The 24,560-nt window shown below is 38.8% G+C and overlaps 1 long non-coding RNA gene across 2 annotated transcripts in view; it reads left to right on the forward strand.

Moving 5' to 3' along the window:
- The window catches only part of LOC124862576, a 68,831-nt gene extending 54,413 nt beyond the window's left edge, over window positions 1–14,418 (forward strand). For both annotated transcript variants that reach the window (XR_007036946.1, XR_007036947.1), the window contains exons 3-4: window positions 10,149–10,218; window positions 13,565–14,418. This is a non-coding gene — a long non-coding RNA (uncharacterized LOC124862576). The remainder of the gene's footprint in view (window positions 1–10,148; window positions 10,219–13,564) is intronic.
- Window positions 14,419–24,560: the final 10,142 nt, after the last annotated feature.

Below are 24,560 nucleotides of genomic sequence, written 5' to 3' on the forward strand. Positions count from 1 at the left end.
ATGCAATCCCCACTGCCCAGTTCCTCTCACAAACACAGAGAGAAGGGGATACACTATTGCTGCTGGACTGACAGATGAAAAACATGCAATTATCTTAGTTTATGGGAGGACAAAAGGTTAAGAATGGAGATTCCTAATTTTCTGGGATGCTCAGGTATAGCCTGTCTGGTTGGGAATCCATTTAAGTAAGGTCTTCTACTAGATTGCATATGTTACAAAACCAATTCAAATGGTTGACCTAAAATCTGCATAAGCAATTTACTCACCAAAATCCAAATATTTCTGTGTATTTAGAAATGTAACGAAATGTAAAAAATGGTTTTAATTCAATTTTTCACTTTTTATATGCTTATATGAAGTCTGGCAAGCCCTATCCCTCAAACCACTCAGCAGTGGATACAATTGCGGGGTGGAACTGACAAAATGAATGTTCAGCCCTACTCCTACATCCTTCCTCGCCCTGCATACAAAGTTGTTTTACTTGCTGCTCGCTTAAAAGCTCTGCAGCCGACGCAGTCACAGCTGAACTTCATGTGGTGTTGGTTAATTGGCATTTTTTTGGTAAGCGCAGATATGCTCCACTATGCATATCTTCCCTAATGTCTCTTGCGCTGTTTGCCTTTATAAAGTGTCTGTTAATTGGCTACATGGTCACAGTCTCCTGCATTAACTATCCCCTGTGGTACCTGAATGTGGCCCATTTGACCTGGAGGCACTGAGGTGAAAGTGAAGCATTCAACAGCCTCAACTTTTGGCCATTTGCCAATTTTTTTTCTTGTCTAACCACCGTCTGTGTTTCTCCTCTGCCTCTTTTTGGTGTTTAATGTGAGCTTTGAAGGTGATCTCTCTTTTACCGGGACAGTTTTGGGGTTATATAAGCAATATCCAGTTCATTTCAACACCTTTCCATAAGCTTTATAGTCTGTTTTTGTGTGACTGTCTGTCAGCTTCTGTCAGGCACTTCTACCAACTTCCTTACTTTCGTGCCTCCTCAAAACCAAAGAATGGCCTTTCCTTTTGGCCTTATGCCACCAACCTATCCAGTTGATTTCACCGTGCCTTCTGCCTGTAGTCAGCCAAGCCTCCAACTGAGCTGCATCAGCACTGCTCAAAGACCAAGGAGGACTATGATCCCACCATGGGGTGTATAGCTGTGGCTCCAGCTGTGCTAAACGTTAATCCCCATCTCTTTTAACCACAATGGAAAACATGTGGTTTCTCTGGATAGGGTGCAGGCCCACCATAGATGATGTCGTTTACCTATGCTCTAAAACTAACATCTCACAGCTTTTGTGACCACTACTTGTGACATGTTTTGTTATTGTTTAAAAAAAAATGATAGACAATTATTTCGTAACATATTTATTTAAAATAAGATACATCTTTATAGTTTGAGATGTACCCATCCAAAATTTATGGCTGATTTCGATCTCAGTTTTTTGTAAAGCTTTGGAATACCGTTATCAGTTTTGGCCACTTTTGATTTTGCTTTCAGAACTATATCACAGAAAGATACAAAAATACAATTCAAAATATCTTTTTTAGCCTTTTTGCCATGAGTTGTCATTAATTATTTCCAGAGGTATTGTTGCAATCTGTGTGTGTGTTAGGTGTTGCTGTAAAACAGTTTGTTTTTTTTTATAAATAAGGAGATGACATTTTAAATTTTCTTTATTTCTGTTTAATTCTGTCATACTAGCGATTTCATTGGTTAATGAAACAAGGAATATTACATTAAGAAAAGGTAGATCCTCATATTAACTCAAAGGCTTCCAAAAGCCTGTGTATTTCTAAATCTAGCGTGTTCCGTTTCAGAGGTGAAATAATCTAAAAGCAAAAACTAAGCAACTCTGCTGTACTCAGTTCAGCGTCCCTATTATGTGCCAAAGGTTTCCCTCTTTCCTGCTCCCTTGCATCTGAAGGGAGCAATAGATATGTCCCGACATATTGTTGAAATGAAAGTTTCTTTTAGGAATACCATCTTTCATCTCTGTGTTTCTGACATTTTTAAAACCCTCACTGATACTGAAAATAGCTAACTTCCAGTCCGATCAAAAAACCATCAGATTTTATGTTTCCTACTGGTCAGTCCCTGCAGATCCCAATCACCAGTCGATTACTCTGAGTTGCCCTACATAATTAGCTCACCCCTTCTAATTTTTTCTCATTTTGTCCATAGCAAAAGTGTGAACCACTCTTGTGTTTTTGTAAGAAAAACAGCTTCTTGGTATAGTTTATTTATGATCCTACAATTCCAAAAAGGGGACAGCATAAGGCTTTGGGAAATTACCTTGTTGCTTTATGGTGAAAGAAAAACTACTTCTAAACATAGTCCATTATTTTTCCAGATAAGTGGGTAATGGCAGAAATGTAGTGGTGTAAAAAGTCTCTTGTTTTTTTCTGTTTGAACCTCTTCTGTTGATGAAATGTGCTTCACATTGCAGGTTAATCATTTGATCGGTTTGGCCAGTTCATCTGTGCTAAACAGGCAGCGCTAAACATCACTATTTTGTTGGCTGATTTCTGTCGATCTTGTTTTAACCTTCAGAATTCAACATTTTAGTTACTGTCTAATGGTTTTTATAAAACAGAGTATTGGCGAGGAATTTATGTTATTCCAAGAGACTTCTTGCTGTTAACTCTTTGGACAGCCGTCCTTGTAGTCCACCATGTCACCCTGCTATGTCAGTTGTAGTTGTTGATAAATTTTACATCCTATTCCCTGCCGTTGTACTTTGTGACCAAATCACATCCTGGCCTCCACAGGTAGGAAAGGTGATCTGACGGTTGAATGATCTCTTCCAAGTGTAACAGTAACCACGGTCAGCTTCCCATGTTGTCCTGCCCCGTTTTGCCCTTTCCTGTCACCTTATCTGAACATCCAGTGCAGTCTAAGCTCCTCTGTTCTCCACACTGCCCATCTCCACTGGTGCTCTTCTCAGATGTCTCTGTGAGGACAGAATAAGCTCACTTGAGCTGAACTTGAGTAAAACTGACTGACAGAGTCCTGACACCCCATTGTGGGCTCAACCATCTCAGCTCCCAGCCACCCACAACTCTATGACCTCTACAGCAACAAGGGCATAGATGGCACAGAAAATGAGCTTCACATCTTTGAAGAACTAATTTATTTAAAAATAATCAGTAATGAGAATGAGATTTTATTATCAGTTGGGTCTGAGGGAATTCCTGTGCATTGTATTTGTTGTGTTTTCTATTTGCTTGAGTAAGACTTAATGTATATTACTCATGGCAGAGTGTACTTCCTCTTGCTGTCTGGATTTGATTAAGAGAACCAGTCCCCCAACAGGCAGCCAACCAACTTTTTTCACCCTTTCTCAGAGCCAAAAACTTCACAGTACACTCACAGAGCGTCAAAAACTTTCATCACCTGATAGGCAGTGTAGACATGAGTAGCCAAGAAATATTTGCACACTCACTCTGCTATCCAGGGTAGCGGGATTCAGCTATCCCTGCTTTTATTTATCGGCTAACTCAGTCTCGCGCTGGAATGTTTAATGTTGTTTAACTTGAAATCACTGACTGAGGCCAATTTGACACTAATTGAAGCAGAATAAATTACTGCGATTTTTGTGTTTTCAGTACGTGGTAACCTTAAGAGAACTTGAATCATTCACAAATCATCTATCATTTGCATTCAGACCAAACCCACTATAAACATGTTTCCACATGTGCTCATTCCACAGCGTCGCTGCCAAACAGCAGTCGAAACACTGCTGAAAGGGAGCTTATCAAAGCCCTCTATGGTTTTCATGGCACTCTGTGGAAAGAGAATGCAGTCCCTAAATCTTTCATGTTTGTTTGAGTTGTATGTGCAGTTTTTCGTAGCTGAACCCTGGCAGTGTTTTTTTTTTTACTCTCGCAAAGTCAGAAGGGTTTGTGGGGCAAAATCTGATTAGGTTGAGTGTTGTGTGCGCTTGTGCGTTCGCATGCGTCTGTTTCATGGACATGAGCCCCTTAGCTTTTAATGTGGGTGTGTACTTGCAGACCTCATGTAATCTGATTTGCAGAAGGGAATGGGTCATTTCACATGACTGGTTTAAAAGACCGCTGGCGCAAGGTTGTGCCAGTGTCCCTGATTGGTCTGTGTGTATGTTCTTTTGTTCACATGCTTGTGCACATACACACACACACACACATCGTTTATTTGTTTTCAAAACATACTCTGTGGAAATATGAGTGTTTATTGGTACAGTCTGCCACACAGTAGAAATTGAAAGGTGTTGAAGTTTGTGGCGTAGCTCAGCGAAACCAGGTTGCTGCATTTATCCTGTTGGCCTTAGTTTTTAATTGCATAGACTTCCCCAAACAAATGCTAAGTAAGGCCACCACTAATTAACAGCCAATTACACATTTGAAAATATATGTAAAACTCTGCTTTGCTGTCTGATGCAAGTTTTTGTTTGCAGCTTTCTGTTTACACATATCTGATAATGAACTGTTTATTTTGAACTAATGGACTATCAGAACCATTGGCAACAAACTGAAATTATCTTCTACAGGTAGTTGCAAACCAAAACCTTCAGTTTATTTTATCTGGATGTGATACACCAACACAAGGTAGCACATCTTGATTTTGATTAGGTCTTTTTACCATGTGATATTTTTTGATCCTGCACTGTAATTCTGGCTGTATGCGTAGTGTTGTTTTGGTGAAGGGTTAAGCTCCACTCCAGCCTTAAGTATTTTGCCGTGTTTAGCTGCATCTATCTTTTCAAGAATTCTGACCAGCTTGCCACTGCTGAAGAAAACTATGTCCACAGCATGATGCTCCCACCACTATGCTTTACCCTGGGGGTGGTTTGTTCAGGCTAAAGTGCAGTGTTAGATTTCTGCCACACTTTGCATGTTGCATGTATACCAAAATGTTCATTTTGTATGTATCCAACAGAGCAGCTTCTTCCATACATTTGCCATAAGGGCCTTTGGCAAAAAACTATAATTGTGGCTTTTCATTTCTATTTTCAATAGTTTTTTTTTTCTTCCCTTTTTTACATAAAGGCCAGATTTGCACATTACTGTTTACACTGAATCTGTGGCACACAAGGCAGATGTCAATGGATTCTTCAATCTGAGCTGTGAATCTCAGCAGCTCCTTCAGATTTTCCATGGGCCTCTTGGCTGCTTCTCTGATTAATTATCTTGTTGCACGGCATGTCAGTTTAGGTGGATATCCATGTCATTGTACGTATCCAATTAAGCTGTATGCTTTCGATCATTCTTCAGACGACGATAGAAGTAGTTTATTGTGTTATTTTCATTAGAAAGGGCTGTAGGCTGCAAGCTGTAACTATAGCATGCACAGGTTTTTCTGAGCTATTTGGCCTGTTAATAAATTGAAATATTTTCAGTCTTGAGATCATTAGTTATGGTCATGACAAACAAGTAGAAGACATGAGAAGCAGTAGGTGGTGTTTGTAGGTGCATTATTGTCAGTGTATTGGACTGTTTAGAAAATGTAAAACAAATCTTGCATGATTGTCATGATCTCATATTTTTCACGCTTGTCTGGTCCGAACACTTTTGAATGTGTGTTGTTGGTGTTTGTGTGTTTTCTCTTCTGTCTGTGGCAAGCTCATAAGCAGCAAGCAGGAGCCTCTGATCCCATCAGGCGTGTCAGCGGGTGCAGTTTTTCATAAGGTAGTAATCTTACCACACAAGAGGGTGTCCAATATTAGAGAAAGCCCCCACCTCTGAGCTAATCAAGACCTGACTGACTCTTCTACTTGCTCACCAACCTCTCTAAACATTACCTCATCTGGAGGCTCAGCTAAGCATTATGCACCTCCAGTCATCTGGTGTACATGATAACTCGCTTAGCACAGTGTGATAGGTTGGAAACAAAAACTGAAACACAAGAAAGGGCATAAAAGAAGCAAAAGCAGCACACAACTACCTGTGGCGTCTGGTGCCAGGGAAAGGTATTTTTAAAAGGAAAGAATCATTTTACCATGTCCTCCAGAAACTCTGTGAAGCAATTTCCCAGTATTCAGTTTCTCTCCCCACTGTCTTATTATTGCTGTTTTCCCCTTCAACTGTTGGAGCCTTCAACCTGAAAGGAGGTTTTTGAGTTTGGGCTTTGTGTCACTCGGAAACAGTGTATTCGTTGCCCAGGTAACCTGTCTGGAGCAGAGTAACTTAGACGCAGCAAGCGCCTTTGACTTTGGCTTGGAAGAAGAGGAACCAGGGCTGTGATTAGTTTAGCGAGTGCAACTTCAGGCTGAAACGTGTTTGCATATAAAAACCAGTTTACTGTGCCAGTACCAACCTGAACCTGCTAACCTTGTAGTACCTGTAGTACAGCTCAGATTAATATTTTGTAATTAAAAGGCAGAGTGTTGTTGTAGGCAATCCTTAAAACTTTAAATTTAACAGAGTTCGCTGAGCTATTATTTCTAATAAAGGTTTTACTTTTAAATGCCCCTCATAGGGGAACTGCAAAAGGCCTTTACTCTGCTGTGACCTCAAGTTACCTCTGGTTGAGAAAGACCCAGAAGATTAAGATGATGGTGACTGTTTTGTTTGCAGCAAACATGGGATCTCAAATGGCTACAAAAATTAAGGGAATCACAGTGCATGCTGAACATAAGAAGGCTGTCAAATAATCTGCCTAAGCAGGTTGCGGTAACTTCCGTATACAAAGAAATGAAAACCGTCAAGAAGCTAAGTAAGTAATGATGGCAGATATAGTTTTTTCTACCCGATACAAGCATTTGATTCTCAGAATAAAATAACAAAATGCTAACCAATAGGGCTGTATAAAAACATCACAAAATGTCTCGTCAAAGTGAAGCACCCAGGTACCCAGGTACTGTCAGTCTGTGACATCTAGTGAAGTAAGTTCAAGCTAATATTACGAGCACCTGATATGATGGTATAAAGCCTGACAGCATGCATGTTTTTGAGCTCTTATTTTAAAGTAAGAAAAGGAAGTAGATCTGGAGTTGCCCTGTTTTGTTGAAAAAGTTGAAGAGTTGGCATTGAAGAAGTTCCCAACACTTTTAAATTGCCACCAGGGAAATTTTCAAGCACCCGTTACTGCTTAAAATGTTTCCAGTTTCATTAAAAAGTGAACGGGGAAAAATATGAGTGGTTTGTAAGCACTGTGAAAATATTGCCACTGGCGAACCGCTAGGTGCTAACAATGGTAAGGTTGGTAACTGCCTCTTGTTGATGCTCAACTAACACAGTTTTTAATGAGCCTTTGATCCCCTGTCATTCAAAATCTAAAACACCTTTATGCATGAAACCCGACTGGATAACCTCACAAAACAGACATTCTTCAAATGCAGTTATTCATTTATTAGTGAATTTATGAAATCTTTCATTCCTTGAAAACCCTAAAACAGGGCATTTTCAATGTTTTTCTTAACATTTGGCTCTTCTTAAAACTAAACAAGCACAAAATCCTTATTTTGGGGACTACTCAAACTGGGTTAGAATATTCTTCATTAATTAAGCACATCATAAGTTCTTTAAAAAAGAGTTTGTGGTTTGTGAAATCTTTCTTTTTATTATTTTCCCATAAGTATTGCCAAAATGCCATCTTGTTCTTGTGAACCCATTCTTGTGAATTGTCAGATTTCATCAGCTGGCTGTAGTCTTGATGCCCTAATTAATTATAGGCTTGTATGTAGGGGTATGAAAGGTTTGATCACAAAACTTTTCACAAGTCTCACAACTTACTACCACTCTACTCTTTTAGAGGCACCTGGTCAGGATGACAGCATTAAAATGCAAGATAAAGAAGGAACTAGGCTTGCAGAGCCTGTTGCTTTTTTTTGTTCAGCACTGAGCAACAAGTTCTTCATTTTCCTGAGAAGTATGTCAAGTGGGAGGAGCAGAAGGCCTGAAATCCTTCTCTGACATGTCTGCGATCAGACTAGGGACAAATAGCAGACATCTGTCTTGTGATCTGAGATAAAAAGTGAAAGAAAAGCTGAATTGGAATACTTTAAGATATGAGAGTTGTTACTTCATAATAGCGTTTGTCATTTATATTTATCTTAATGTTACGGGACTCTAAGCCATCGTCATATAAAAACAGTTTGGTAAGTTATTGAGACAAACTTTAAACAAGGTAGTCAGCGTCAATAGACACAATATACATCATCAATATTTGTTAATACAAATGTGTAGTTTTCATTTAATTACTAGAACCTCTGTAAATGAGGTAATTTAAGGTTGAAAACCTCTCATTAATAAATATATAACAGTTTTGTTGTTCCTGTCTAATATAAGACAGCAGAGGTTAACATCACATGTCTGACTTTACCAGCACATCCTTCTGCACAAATTTGAATTTTTCATCTAAAACCGCTTTATCTAAAGGCCAAAGTAATATCCAATCCATACATAATTTGCATCATGTAACCCCTTTAAGTTAAGTTACTTATTAAATGTATTTTTCAGATTTTAATCTTTCATCGTGTCTTGAACGATGGCAGCATGCTGTGAGCTTTTATCTTAGAACTGAGACTTTTTGGTTTCTCACCAATTTTATGTACATCCATTACATACACCCACAAGATGAACTTGGGTCCATGTCTTGCCTTGTGTGTCATAGTTTCATTAAACTTTCTAGTTATTGCTCTGACTGTATAAGTGGACATGTTAAGGTCGGCAGCTGTTTCATGATAACAATTTTCTACTTATCTAGATCAAAACAGGTTTGCTTATTTAATCTGCATGTTCTTTTGTCTTTCCCATTTCGAACAGTTAAGAGAAATGGGCCTCTGTGACAAGTCATATTTATACCCCAGGCAATCAGGAAGCTTTGGATTTCTGAGTAAAGGTCTCGAGATGCTCCAATCAACTTGAAACAGTCAAGTATAAATTGAGAAAATGCTTCATGTACATTTATTCTAGAGGAATTGCTAGTGATTTTTCTTTTCTACTCGATAGATGTACTCAGCTAAATTTTCCGAAACCTTTCAGTTGGAGACTATGTTGGCTATTAAAGATGAGGTTCATTTCAAGCTTTTTGTAGGGGAGTCGATGATTGAGAAGGGCACTGGAGATAACAACTTATTACAAAGCTCACTGTGACCCGAGTTGCCCAGAACCCACCAATAGTCTTCAAAATAAATATGCTTTGTAATTTCAGATCAGACTGTAAGGCAGATTTGAAAAACTGCCATTGAGATCTACACTTCGTGAGGTACTCCTTACTAGCACAAGGTGGGACCTTTCGCCTCCAGAAAGGTCCAACACAGAATTTTTATGGACATAGATTCAACAAGTTGTATGAAAAATTTCTCTGAGATTTAGCTCCGTATTGTCATGATAGCATCACACAGATGCAACAAATTTGTCCTCTGCATATCTATGATGTGAATCTCTTATTTTATTACATTATAAATGTATCGGACTGAAATATGGTGACTCTGGAGTCTGTTAAAGTGGAGTGAACTAATTTTTATGTCGAAGAACCACTTTGAGACATGACACATTTCCCTTCTGAAAGTAGCCATCGGAAGACAGGTACACAGTGGTCATAAAATGATTAGGCTGGTTTGGCAGCAATTCTCAGGTAGACTTTGGCCTTTTAAACAGTGGTGGTTTAAACAGGTGGTACTACGTGGCCCAAGGTGTGCCAAGAAAACATTAAATTCTTTCATAAATTGTCTGTAAATGCTCACACCAGTTCTTGTTTCACCAATAGCCATTATATTTTCAAAGTTATATGAATCAAACTTTCTTCCTTCTTTAGATGCTTGGTTGGAACAAATCATTTTCACCAGGGCTAGATGCCTAAATGCATTGAGCTGCTGCCATGTCATTGGCTGATTTACTATTTGTTAACAAGCTATCGAACGGGTATATCTAATAAATTTAGTGTCCATGAAGCATAGATATCTCTATTAAGTGTTAATGCCACAACAATCCAGACTAGGTGGCATTTCTATGTTGCCCAAATATTTTAAATGTATTTTTGTCTTATCTTTAGTTATTGTTCTTCAAAATGAGTCCCAAGCTCTCCATACATGGAACTGTGTAAATGCAAGTCTGGGCAGTGCTGATCCAAGCTGAATTTGACCTCTCGCTTTTCTTTTGAATCTTTAATGGTCTGCCATCAAGAAATGTTTTCTGAATCATCTTATTCCTGCATCTTTGATCTTTTTCAGATGATCCCAGGTGAGAGAAGAGGCTGAGTAATGGAAACATTATACCAACAGTCCCCAACATTATCCCAAGGTAGGGGTGTCTCTGATTTCTCTTTTATCATTGGTGAGTGGACTGTTTGTTCACACACATTGCAGCCCTATTACTAATTCTGACAGTTTCCACACACAACTCCAGTGTGGTACAGTTACTGATAAAACAGAGATTGTGAGACGCATCTGGTAATCACATATCATCGGGTTAACGACACAGGATTAATGCCCTCAATTTTCTATTTTTTTTTATTGTGCAATCTAAGTCATGACAGTGAAGTAAAGAATGCAGTGGCACTCAGATATCACTTCAAACACAAATTCTGTCAGGAGCATCAGATCCTTTCAGTAGAACTGAAAAGATATGCTTTGATGGCCCACCACAGAGTCGGTGGCCTTCAAAGGAACCCGTTGATGGGCTTCTGCAGGGTGGCCAACAGGCTAAATGACAGGTACTGTATAAGTGTGCCTCTCAGGGTGGTCGTAGGTGTTCTCAGTGGAGGTCATACATGCTTGACCTTGAGGTGAATAGTTATTTTCTAGATGTTTTTTAGGCTCATAATATCTTCTTCTACCGTCTAGTTGGTTCTCTCAGTAAGTGAAGGGGAACTGTGTATGGGTGGCAGGGCGCCAGCAGACGGGTACAGTAGTTCAGCTTATGGGGGAGGGCGATAGGGGCTGGCAGCCCTAGTTGCAGCCGCAGGCACAAAAAGACATACATGGGCAGGCAAAGACTCAAAGGCAGGTTGGGACCTGGATTCTGTGCGGTGATGGTGCTCTCGTTGGTTGCACTCCAAGATGAGACACAGGAAAGAAACGTGGGAAGGGAAAAACCAGAATGGAAGCCAAAAAAAAAAGACAGAACCAGAAAATAAGCTAAAGTAGCACAGAATTTGCCCAGACAGCAAGTAAAGGTAATAGATTTTAGGAAAATCACAGACTTGATGCTTTGAGTTGCAGAAGAATGGAATTGAGGAAAAACTGCGAGACTGAAGTCACATCCTTTGTGTTGGTGGAACGTGACTTCTTGGAGGTAAACCAGCTCATCGGTGCAGACAAGCACAAAGACGATGAGAAATAGCGATGGATGACTACTGATCCTCTGACACATTGTTCCTTCCCTTCTTTCGGCAAAGACCGGGCGGGACGGGCCGGTCACACCACTTTGCTGCCATAACAACTGCAGGGTTGAGTGGCTGCTGTGCGGGGGTGGACGGAATTATGTCATTTTTCTGGAGAGATTACAAGAACAAGTGCAGATACAGCAAAGTCTGGGTTGTCGAGAGGCCACCTACCTGCATTACCTAATCTGAAGCTGAACACCAACCTCATCTTTATCTTTAACTGTTTTTTTTTTTTCTCTTTTAAGTAAAATAGCATTTTTCTTTTATTTTGAAGCTTTGGTATGACACATGAGGATCTTTCAAATCACATCTTCAAGCCTCCACTTGCTGAGGCTAATTTCAGACATTTTTATACCGATTTCAAAGCTCCTTTATGCAAAAGGGAATCTGTGCCCTCCATTAAAAAAAACCACAACTTTTAGAGGGATAGTTGTCTTGAGATTTTATACACTGTCAGTTCGTCAGCTCAGTTTAGTAAAACAGAAACAAACTCTGACCAGATTTTTTTCACCTAAAAAAATTCATTCAGGTTATTGTATGTTTTATAAATATTTACATTGCTGTCACGTTTGCATTACATTTTTATTTGCATAGAGATATGTTGAGAGATAATTGATCTTGTTGGTCTGTAGACTGTTGCTAAATGTGATTTATCAGACACACATTTTGCATGTCAAACACTTTTAATATAACAAGGTAGACAAGGAAACTGTGTTAGAATCAATAAAACATGAACTCAGGTAGAACACTTTGGTGAAAGTTTTTTTTTTAACAGAACCACTTTGCAACATGTTTTTCACATGGAGTAATATAAAAACAGTGAACAACTTGGTCTTCAGTATGCAGGGGCATCTCAGTAAAATAGGATATCATCAAAAGCTAAATTAAATATGGCTTACTGCTAATGAAAATCTAAAATTCAGCTTCTCTGAAAGTTAGAATAGTAAGTTCAAGACCAATAAAGAAAAAAGTCATTATAAATACTACTACAAAGTATGTCCACCTAATGTACAATATGCACTCAGTACTTTGTTTGGCCTCTTTTTGCATAAATTACTGCATCTATGTAGCTTTAAATGGAGGTGATCATCCTGTGGCTCGGTTGAGGTGTACATGAAGTACAGTTAATAGCGGCCTTCACTTAATCTCTATTGTTGGTTCTGGAGTCTCTCATTTTTATTGTGACAATACCCCAATAATTCTGTTTTGGTGGTTTGCTGGCCAATCGAGCAACGATACCATGGTCATTAAATTAGGTACTGGAACTGTCTACAGTGTGAGCAGGTACCAAGTCCTGCTGGAGAATAAAGTCAGTATCTCCATAAAGCATGTCATCAGATGTAGGTATGAAGTCCTCTAACCTCCTGGTAGATGGCTTCACTGATTTTAGAGGTAATAAAACACAGTAGATTAACAATACCAAACAACCCTCCTCTCTACTTCAAGACTCTGGGACCTTAATTTCAAGATTTCCAAAAGAGGACTTTGGATCACTGAGGAATAGTCCAGTCCCTTTCCTCCTTAGTCCAGGTAAGAGGCCTCTGATGTTGTCTCTGGCCCAGGACTGGCTTAAAACAAGAAATGCAACAGTTGTAGCTCAGGTCCTGAATATGTCTGTGTGTGGTGGCTCTTTAAGCTCTAACTCCAGCTGTAGTCCACACCTTGTGAATATACCCCAAACTCTTGAATAGGCTTTGCTCCTCGAACCTCTCAAGGCAGTGGTTTTTCCTGTTTGTGCACCATTTTTCCAAATCCCTTTGTACTTCCACTCATCTTTCCATCAATATGCAATAATTCACTCTGTGAACAGCTAGCTCTTTTAGCAGTGATCTTCTGTGGCTTAGTCAGTGTGTCAAATGGACAACACATAACATTGCGACTTTAAACACTTTTGTTGTTTGTTTTGGTCTTATATAGGATTAAAATTTCTGGTAAACTGAATTTTTTGTTTTCATTTGCCAGAAGATATCTTAAAAAATAACATAAATAAATGCTTGAAATATACCACTCTGTATATAATGACTTTAATAAAAAAAAAAAAGTATTTTCTGTGATATTTTAATTTATTGAGATGCACCTGTAATCAACCAAATTAGTAGATATCAAATCATATACTACACCAAAAAAAAAAGAGAAAAAAACAGCCTAAAGAGAGCAAACACTTTTAATTTTCTGCAAATCGACCCCACAAATTTGTGGATGTTTAAGTTTGTGTTCTTTTGTGGCCCCAGTCAATCATAACTTTCTGTATCATGTTTCTAGCATCGCACCTAATCATGACTTGGACGGTGGACCTGCATCCTCCTGCAGCAGATGTTCGCTCCTGGCACAACAGATGACAGAGTGAGCTACTTCCTTGACAATCTAGCTGTCAGGATGGAGCCAGGAGTAAGAACTTGGAAAAAAGCTGTGACATAAACTCGGAGGCAGAGTGGAGAGGATTCAGCAGCTCAGACACTGTGGAACACATCTGTCAACACATCTGGATACACGCTCAGTAGACAAATCAATGTAATATATGTACTAATGCCACAGTTACATCAACCATCTACACATTGTTTGACTTTCTCATTTTTTCCTGAATTGAACTTGGATAAATATTGTTTCTGCATGTGCATCTGCTCTTGATTTTCTGTGTTTCTTCATGCTGTGACATTTGTTCTTGACATGGTATCACAAACTGCTGGAAAACTTAAAGGATACAAATCAGAGAGATTTTTCATTGTGTGCTCTAATTCTTCTACATGTAAAGTAAAGAACATTGCTTGCAAAAGTATTTGTACCTACTGAACTTTTACAGCCACAAACTGCAATATATTGTAATGGGATTTTATATCAGACAAAAACAAAGGAGAGCATAATAGAAATAAGGAAGGAATGGAAGACATGGTTTTTAAACATTTTACAGATAAATATCTGAAATGTGTGGCCTGCATCTGTTTTGCTGCAATTACAGCTTCGAGTTTTTTGCATATGTCTCTACCAACTTTCCTCCAAGATAGACTGTGTTATGATTGTGGGTGTTTTTGGGTTTTGTTGGTCTGTTTCACAGTTAATGTTTTGAATCATGTTTCTGTTTATTATTTTCCTAGTCATGCTTTAGTTTTTGTCTTCTAGTTCATTCTAGTTCATGTGTTGTCAAGTTAAGTTTGAATTCCTGTTTTGCTCCAGTCACGTTTGTTCTCTCCTGTCAATTAGGTTTATAAAGTTCACCTACACCTAGTTAATCTGTCTTGCTTCACCTGGTTCACATTCCATATATACACACGTGTTCTGTTTATTCCTTGCGGAAACATTTTTTGGATCATGCCAAGCCTGTCTTGCCTGCCCGTTTATTGTTTTGTTCCTGCCTCTTTTTATGAGTGAGTTTTTTATTTATTAAAGCCTTTTTCACTTACCGTCATGCTGCCTGCTAGTCTGCATTCCGAGGTCCTCCATTTCGCAAGTCCTAAAAGACAGATATTTTTTCAATTCGTCTTTGCAAAATAGTTTGAACATAGTTACATTGAAGAAGAACACAAACGTTCAAGTCTTGCTAAAGATTTTCAATTAGATTTAGGTCTGGGCTTTGACTGAACCATTCCTACACATGGATATGCTTTGATCTAAATTATTCCATTATTGCTCTTATTGCATGTTGAGGTTTTTTGTCCCTCTGAAAGGTGAACTTCTGGTCTATTCTTAAATATTCTGCAGCTTCTAACAGGTTTTCTTCCAGGATGGACTGTATGTAGCACCATCCATTATCCCATCGCCTATGTCCCTGCTGAAATACATCTCCCCACAGCATGATGCCACCATTACTATATTTTACCATAGGGATGGTGGTCTTATTGAAAGAAATCAGACTAAAGGGGACCTAAAGATGTATGCATGCAACACATCATATTTATATTATCTTAAACTTCACAATATGCACTACTTTGTGTTCCCATTAAAATGCATTGAAGTTTGTGGTTGTTATGTGGAAAGGTAAGGTAAGTTTATTTATATAGCGCTTTTCAGCAACGAGTCACTCAAAGCGCTGTACATACAATTACAATACAATCACAAAGCAAATAAACACAGATACAGACACAGAAAAACAAATCAAATGATAAAATCAAACAACAGAGGTAATTAAAAAAAATAAAATAAAGAGAATAGAATGATGGACAAGAAAATGAAAGGAAAATTGGACTGAAAACGCAACTAATCATGCCTAAATGGCACAGTCAAAGGTCACTCTAAACAAATAAGTTTTTAATCTTGATTTAAAGCAACTTAGGGTTTCGGCGCTTTTACAGTTTTCTGGGAGTTTATTCCACATTTGTGGAGCATAAGAACTAAAAGCTGCTTCTCCATGTTTGGTTCTGGTTCTGGTTCTGCAGAGTAGATTTGAACGAGATGACCTGAGAGGTCTGGCTGGTTGATACACTGACAAGTCTGTAATGTATTTTGGTGCTAAGCCATTCAGTGATTTCTAGACTAACAGAAGTATTTTAAACTCTATTCTCTGAGCTACAGGGAACCAGTGTAGGGACTTTAGAACCGGGGTGATGTGCTCCACTTTCTTAGTTCTAGTGAGGACGCGGGCAGCAGCGTTCTGGATCAACTGCAGCTGTCTGATCGACTTTTTAGGCAGGCCTGTGAAGACACCGTTGCAGTAATCAATTCTACTAAAGATGACCGCATGAATTAGTTTTTCAAGGTCCTGCTGAGACATTAGTCCTTTGATCCTGGAGATGTTCTTTAAGTGATAGAAGGCCGACCTAGTTGCTACCTTTATGTCCCTCTGAAGGTTCAGGTCTGAGTCCATCACTACACCCAGGTTTCGAGCCTGACTGGTGGTTTCTAGTTGTATTAACTGAAGCTGTGTGCTAACTTTTAAACGCTCTTCCTTTGGTCCAAAGATTATTACTTCAGTTTTGTTTTGATTCAGCTGAAGAAAATTTGTAAAGAATTTCAAAGGCTGTCAATACATTTTCAATGCACTACAAAATGAACTCGTTTGTGATCAAGGTGCTGCACAGGGCTTGTTTATTTAGTGGAAGTACAGCTTCTGTCTTCCAGTTACCTTCACCAAGAAGCCATTGTTTCAAGTTTTTGATAAATGGAAACTGAAAACACTCCCAATCACATTTCTTTGTAACACATTGGCAGACTTTTAATGTAGGCTGAACGTCCTGACAAACTGTTCACTTTGAACATGAGTTATAGCTCTGCCACTTTTGCTATGTTTGCAGAAACCTGTTGGCAGAAATAAAAGACGTGTATTTAAGCTACTGTCTGTTTGTTCTGTCACTGCACCTGGGGATTTATTTGACAAAAGACACTAAGATGTTTTTTTTTATGATCGCTACACATCACTTTTGTTGTTGTTATGATGTTGGCTTTATTACAGGTTTTGTGAAGGTGTCATAAAGCTCATTATTTTTTTTTTTACTGAGATTTAGCCTCATCCAACTTTTCTACTTCCCTGAAATAATTAGGTTTAGCAATCCTAAAGGTCAGCGGGGGTTTGGTTTCAAATGATAATGGAATGATTATGCAGAATACAACTGCAACACTTTTAAAAACGAAAACTAGGGCTGTGAGTTTGAAATGATTGTGGATTTTCCATAATTTACACAAGGTCAAATTATAGATGCATACAAAATTTGTATACATATACCCACACAAAAACTTGGATATATGTCAATTAGTGAATTAGAGACAGAACACATGAAGTTATGACGAAAATTCAATCTGGAAGACTCACCTCGTCCTCTGCTCCTTCAAATGACTCCAAAGCAGATGAACTCTGAGCCAGTTTTGAATTCTAGACTATGGATGTGTAATTTGCAACTGAACACACTGACAAGCCATATTCCTTCTGGAGAAAGATTTTATGGTGATATGAAACAAAGATGGTCACAGAGACAAGTCGTATGTTTAGAGGAATTTCAACCTAAGAACACTGCACAAACTGTCAAGCATGGTTGTCACAGCATTATGATGAGGGTCTGTTTGCCAGTGTTGCTGGCCAAATTCTTTAACCTCACCTCAGTTATAAATGGCTAAAGGGTTGAAACTATTATGTATAAGAGGAAGCCAAACATTTCAAATCCTCCCTATCAAAAATTCAAAGAAATGTAGCTAAATTTGTAGCCAGAAATATGCCAGTACCTTGTTGATGGCTACAAAAAAAGTATTTTTTTCTACAGGTTGCCACAAGACATTTAGTAAAATATCAGGGTGTATATATAAATCTGAGTCTGCATCCATAATTTTTACCCCGTGTGACCTACAGAAAATCCACTATAATCCACTATATCAGTAAATCTTATTTATATGTTTCTCAAATGTATGTTTATGATGAAACTGAAAATATATCTGTGTAATAATATGAAATTTCAATGGTTACTGAATACATTAGATATAGAATGGTGGAGATGGAGCTGCTGGGCAGAAGGAGAAGAGGAAGACCCAAGAAAAGAGTCATGGATATAATAATGGAGGACATGTAGGTGGTCGGTGTAACAGCTGAAAAGGCAAAGTGCGAAGAAAGCTGGTGTGTCAAGAGCAGCCGTAAGAACAAGAAGAATACGTTTTGGAGAGAAATAAAAATGTATCAAAAGGTAAATTCTTAGGGCTTTTAGGAGAAGATAAGATAAGCCTATGGTAAATAGTTTTTTTTCCCGCTAAGGTATTTCATATCACTTTCATATGTATGTTGTCGACAGAGAGGTATCTAATGCCATAGGCTAATTCAGCATGACTGAAACTGCTGGGAGTTTTTCAGCAATTACAGGACAAAATCCCCACAGGGCCTTTTTTACATGTAGAAATCCCTTCCAGTTTAAATGGTAAATACAATTATTGTTTACAATTAGTCTGAATTTGTCCAGCAATGTCATTTCTTATTCTACTGTCATTCACTGTCAGTGTCTACTGAGAATAGGGGGAGCTTCATCCCTTCGAAGAAAGGAGCATGGGTGGAGGTGCTAAGGGTGAACTGTACTGAACTTCATGCTTTTGTTCTATAGCTTTTTGTAGTTTTGACAATTTTTTTCAGGCATCATATGAATCAGTTAATAATTGAGAATAACATCTGATGGAGACATAAATGGAATAGGAAAAGAGAATGGAGGGCCCTCTCGCTGATGTTTTGTAACTTGAGCTTCATGACATCTTTATGGCTCTGCTTTTAGTCAACAACATTAGCATGTCCACAATGCATTTCTCTGCTTGTCTGCCTCCCCCGCTTCGTTTTTCTTCTGGGTTTTTTTTTTCACACACGTACACATAAACACATCTCTTGGATTGAGGGGGGAGTGACCTCTATGTAGCTCTCAATTCACTGCACTTCTATAGCTTTGAATGGAGCGGCTCAACAAAAGGTGACATAATTTTCTCAGGGTTTGATAGGCCCCCTCCGTGCCACAAGATGACATCATATAGCCCCTGCAGCAACACATTAACACTACTACCAGCACCCTCACCCCTCTGTTCTTGGATGCTGGGCTGTACAGGCAAGAGTGCTAGGCCTGGCCGGTGGGGCAGGACTTGGCAGTATGTTGCATTGCAGCGTGGCTGTCCATAATGAGCCCAGGCAGCGCCGCTCTTGTGTTTGTGGTAAACAGTCTTGGGAAATTATACAGAGAGATGGGAAGAAAGGGAGGGGATGTGAAACACATTCTTGGATATAATGACTTACTATAGTTCTCTTGATGCCTTTAAGTTGAGGTAACCTTATGCAGCCAGAAAACGTAACCCAGGCCAGATTGTTTGAAAGATGGCAGCATGGAGAACATGGAATATCAAGACAGTACCTCTGGGTTCCGTTTTCTTTTATTACTTGTATAGCAAATACAATAGTGGTTTGGTCTGTCAAAGATTGCTTTGACATTGCAAACGGTACTGATCTCCTTGCGCTGACTTTTTGCAAAGCTGGAAGTACCTCATAGTTAGTGCAAGATCATTACAGGAACGTCACAGAAAAGCTATATGAATGTAGCAAAGCTTATGATGCTAATGAAAACAGTGCCCATTCCAAACAAGTTAGAAGTGGAGATCAGTCCTCTTTTTTGCTGGGTCTAGATTCTTTCCAAGCCTGAGAACTCTATCTCAGAATCAGAACTCTATCTCAGAACCCGGCAAAATCCGGTGTAGCAGACATCATGAGAACTGATCAAAGCATATCAGACGTAAACTTCAGGAATCGTGAAAGCCATGTTGAACTAGACAGTCAAAAAATGTGTTTTAGCTTTAGAAAGACCAAAAATGACAACCATGTATTCTTGGAGATTAAATCCTATATGTCTGAAGCTGTTTTCACATTCAATGTTCAAAACCTGTAATCATTCTATGAAAAAAAAGAAACTGATTCAAATTAAAGATTTAACAATTAATATTTAAAAGTCTTCAGTTTTGCCGTTGCGGTGAAGAGAGAGGTTAGCCGAAAAGCGAAGCTCTCGGTTTACCGGTTGGTCTGCGTTCCTACCCTCACCTATGGCCATGAACTTTGGGTCATGACCGAAAGAACGAGATCCCGGACACAAGCGGCTGATATGAGCTTCCTCCGTAGGGTGGCCGGGCACTCCCTTAGAGATAGGGTGAGGAGCTCAGCCATCCGGGAGGGGCTCGGAGTAGAGCCGCTGCTCCTCCACATTGAGATGAGCCAGTTGAGGTGGCTCGGGCATCTATACCGGATGCCTCCTGGACGCCTTCCTCGGGAGGTGTTCCAGGCACGTCCCACCAGGAGGAGGCCCAGGGGATGGCCCTGGACATGCTGGGGGGACTATGTCTCTCAGCTGGCCTGGGAACGGCTTGGGCTCCCCGCGGAGGAGCTGGAGGAGGTGTCTGGGGAGAGTAACGTCTGGGCGTCTCTGCTGAGTCTGCTGCCCCCGCGACCCGGTCCCGGATAAGCGGAAGACAACAAGTACGAGTCTTCAACTATGTTATTTTTCAAACTTTTATGAGCTTCAAGATTTGCAACACTAATAATATTCATATGTGAAGGACTTAAAATGCATTTATTGCAGGCATTCAGAAATAATTATGACTAGACTTATGACCCAACAAGGATCCTTTTAAGGTAAATAAAAGCAGTTTTGCTGAATGTAAGGTCGAAGATCTTTATTCTGTGCACTAAGCTTATACATTTTGTTTGTATTTTTATTTCATGTAAAATGAATATGTTATCCTAATTTCCAAAATACAAATCAATCACAGCATGTTTAAGTCAAGTATCTGATCATGTGTCTTTGGTGGCTCCCTTATCAGTACATCTATCTGAATATTCCCAATCCTCTGACCGTTACTGGTCCTTTCATGATCACAACTGTGCTGACGACTTAAACATTGTATTTCTTCCATTATCTTTCAAAGCTTCTTTATATGAAACGCAGGAACTCCAACTTTGCCCTTGTTATTTTGGTCAAAAACTACATGTTTTTAGATATAAAGGCCATTAGACAGTTCTACCACTTCTATTTGTTTTCATCCAACAAGTTCCAGAACAGACTTTCTTGTCAGTCGCTTGAAAACTATGTGCTTTCTTTTTCTTTTTTGTCATTTTACATAAATATATTAACATCTTGAAGATTTTGTTATAAAACAAAAGAACATGAATTAATATTAATTTGAGAAGAAAACTAATATAATTTTTCTAGCTTTTAAAAACCTTAAAAAAATCTTTTTTGTTATTTTACTGTTTTTTAAGGATCATGTAGGTTTTGTGACACTACACAACTTTTATTTACTAGTGAAAGCAGAAAATGGGTCCTCAGATTGTAAAGCCTGGTATAGAATGACCTCTTCATGAGATTTACTGGATAATAAATATAGAAAGCGGGGAAGCTAACTGTAGTTTTTAACTAGTTTGAACAGTCAACACAAGATTTCTTGTTTTTCTTCCTGAGCTAATGTCTTATCTCCATCTTTTTCATTATGCCCAATTGTTCTTTCAATAATTTTATTAGGTAAGAGTTTTTTACAGTCGTCCATATTTAATCAATTAATAGAATAACATAGGGAGCCATTATCTTTCTAAAGTCTCAGAACCAAGAGAACTTCTACTGCCTGCTTAGTTTACTAAGGCAAAACCTGTGATACTGACTAAAAACGTCAATTTTCATCTTGGTTTTCATCCAGTACCCTTACAGACTGTATTAACGTCACACACACACATACAAATGGTCACTTCCCCTTGGAAATGTCATTAATGAGGATAATTTGAAGTGAGGTTGATATGCTGCCCAGAGCCAACCCGTGTTGGTTCCCAACACTCCTGCAACATGGACGCCTTTAAACACACTCCAAACCATTTCCTCAAATTGGTGCGGTATTCAAAGGGAAAGAAAAATTACAAAATTACCGCTTGGTTTTGGAACAGGTCCACTCTTCATGTAGATTGCTACTTTTTGCATTAAAGACTCATGTGAAATGCATGATATTGCTTTTGTTGGTGTACATTCAGCCTGTTTAAATACTTTCTTTTGTTTCTTCTTCCAAACTGCTTTCTGTCCTTTATGACAAATATATTTCCCATAAATAAAAGTTCATCTAAACTGTTTGTTTTTCTCTGTTCTTACTGTTTCCTCTAGGGTGATGTGATTAACTCTTGGTAGTCCTCTACTTGGATTTTCTTGGAGGGCAGAAATGCTGCAGTGTTATTTTTTAAACTTGGATGAGCACCGACTGGGTATTGGTTACTTTTGGCATGTAGAGAATGCGTGGGCCCCCGGTGTCCATGACGTCGAACCACTCAGCTCTTTTTCCTCAGGAGAAATGGTGGGAATCCACTAACTAGTCATCTCTGTATAGTTTTCCCACAATTCTTAATAACGTTTTTTCCAAGAAGTTTTTACTTTCTCTAATGTTTATTTACCTTGACTTTGTTATGAATGTATTAATGCTTGCACTGCAAATAAGATTGTGACATAAAAGGTATTTACAGTGCCTTCACACCCTTTAGACTTTTAAAAATATTTGTCATGTTACAACTACAAACGTCAATGTAATTCTATAGGATTTTATGTGATTGACATTAACAAACCGATGCTTCGATTGTAAAGGAAGGAAAATGACATGGTTTTCAAACTTTTTTCCAAATATAATTCTGAGATTTATTTTGTATATTGGTATTTACTCCCATGCCCCCAGAGTAAATATTCCTTTTAGAACCATGAATTGGTGCAATTAAAGTTGTATGTGTGATTGTGTATGCTTTACCAGTTTTGCACATCTAAACAATAATATTTTCCCCTATTGTTTCCTGCAAAAAGCTAAGCATAAAGAGATTAGACGAAGAGCCATTATAGGGGCATTTTTTTATTTTTATTTCACCTTTATTTATACATCTAAATCTCATTGAGATGCAAGGTCTCATTTTTAAGAGGAACCAGCATAGGGCGCAGCGGTAACCAATACAAAACCCATTTTTTCGATTTTTATCCTCCAATCCATGTATCACTTTTCTTCCCCTTTACAATTATGCACCAATTCATGTTGGTGTTTCTTGCAAAATAACCTAAAAATACATTGCGTTTGGGGTGTGTGAAAAACTCTGTACTTCTCTCTTAGTCGTAAAAAACCCAGTGTCATCTCATGTGTATAAATGGCGAAGGCCTTGATTGGCAAACTAACATGGATGAGCGAGCTGCATGGCAATGAATTCTTCTGTCTCAACCACTTCATCAAATCGCCTCCGTCACTCTCCTCTAATCCTCATTGAGACGGAAAAGGGGGAGACTCGGAAAACATGAGAGGTCGAGGAGGAGGGGAGTGACAAAGCAGGCCAAAGGCTCCGCTGACATCCATGGGAATCTGCGGATCCATTCATTGGCAATTATCGGCATCAATGCGGAGAGCCAGTGGCAAGGCGAGTGGCAGGGGCAAGGGGGTGTGGGAGAGTTTTAGAGGGTGGAGTTAGGCATTATAAAGGCGGCTGGGGGGGGGAGGGTACGTCCAAGAGGGAAATAATGGTTGACTGGGAGAACCAATGGGATGCAGTGAGAGTGAACGTGAAAGAGGTGATGGTAGTAATGTAGGTTTTATTTGAGGGAAAAGATGATGTGGACTTGACCTTCTGAGCAAACACATTTTGATTCACTGAAGTATTTCCCCTTTTCTCTGTGTCTGGTCTCTGGACAAGTAATTACAAGAAAATAATCATTTATAGACATTAACTATACAGTGCATCGTCATATGTTCTAGACTAAGTGTTCCTCCTTAAAACAAATCATCAAACAACATCTAGGTGCCATTTTCATAGATAAAAGAAATCACATGCATTTATATTTCTGTCTTGTTTAAACATACACACAGACACTCACACATGTATCATACATCACTCTGACAGGCTGTTTCACTTCTGGACTCAGAATTCAGGCTGAAAGACCACCTCAAACAATCAGCGCTGGCCCCGCCTGGTGTAAAAGTCACTCGCATCCTGCTGCACACCACGTCTAAACTTTTGCCAATCAAGAGAGTACCAAATCCTGTCCAACAGCAAGAATTATGACAAATAATTAATATTCTTTCCAGACATGTTTCAGCAGAGGGAGATTTTACCACTTCATCTATGAGTGGCCTGACCTTTACTGGCTGTAAAAGAGGAACCACTGCATTTAGGTGAAAGACTCTTAAACTTTCAGAGGTTGAATTTCTCTATCAGTGTTGCTCATTTCTTCTCCCAGTGAAAAAAAAGTTAAGTCAAAGGTCAAGTCAGCCTTCACCCTCTTCATTAGAAGGTCCGGCGACATTTTGGAGTTTACCTCGGAAAACACTGTCAGTTCACAGTGTCTCATTATGTCTGTGATGAATTTAGACAGATGGTGTCAACTTGTCAGCTGCAGAGATATATGGTGTTTTAACATGAAGCTGTCAAGATGAAATATTGTAGAGTTTAAATAAAAGTTGAGAGCATGAATAGTAAATCTTACATTCAGGTGTTGTAGATTAAAAAAATTAAATATCTTGAAAAGGAGGATCATTTATCAATGGATCCTTCAAGTCATGCAACGATTAAAAAAGAAATATAATCGCAGAATACAAAAATACTTGGCAAATGGCTGGGGAAGTGTTACTTCCCTTGAAACTACAGTTACAGCTAAACACTTTCAACCTAGAAACCTTGCTTTCTTAAGCATTACTGATAGTAATAAAACTATTAAACTATTATGCTTTGGTCCGTCTCAATATTGCATTGTTTGTCATGAGTTAAAGAAGTGACACTAAATTGCCAAAAGTGTTCACTCACCCTCCAAATCATTAAATTCAGGTGTTCCAATCA

This window comes from Girardinichthys multiradiatus, chromosome X, assembly GCF_021462225.1.
Source record: "Girardinichthys multiradiatus isolate DD_20200921_A chromosome X, DD_fGirMul_XY1, whole genome shotgun sequence".
Lineage (NCBI taxonomy): Eukaryota > Metazoa > Chordata > Actinopteri > Cyprinodontiformes > Goodeidae > Girardinichthys > Girardinichthys multiradiatus.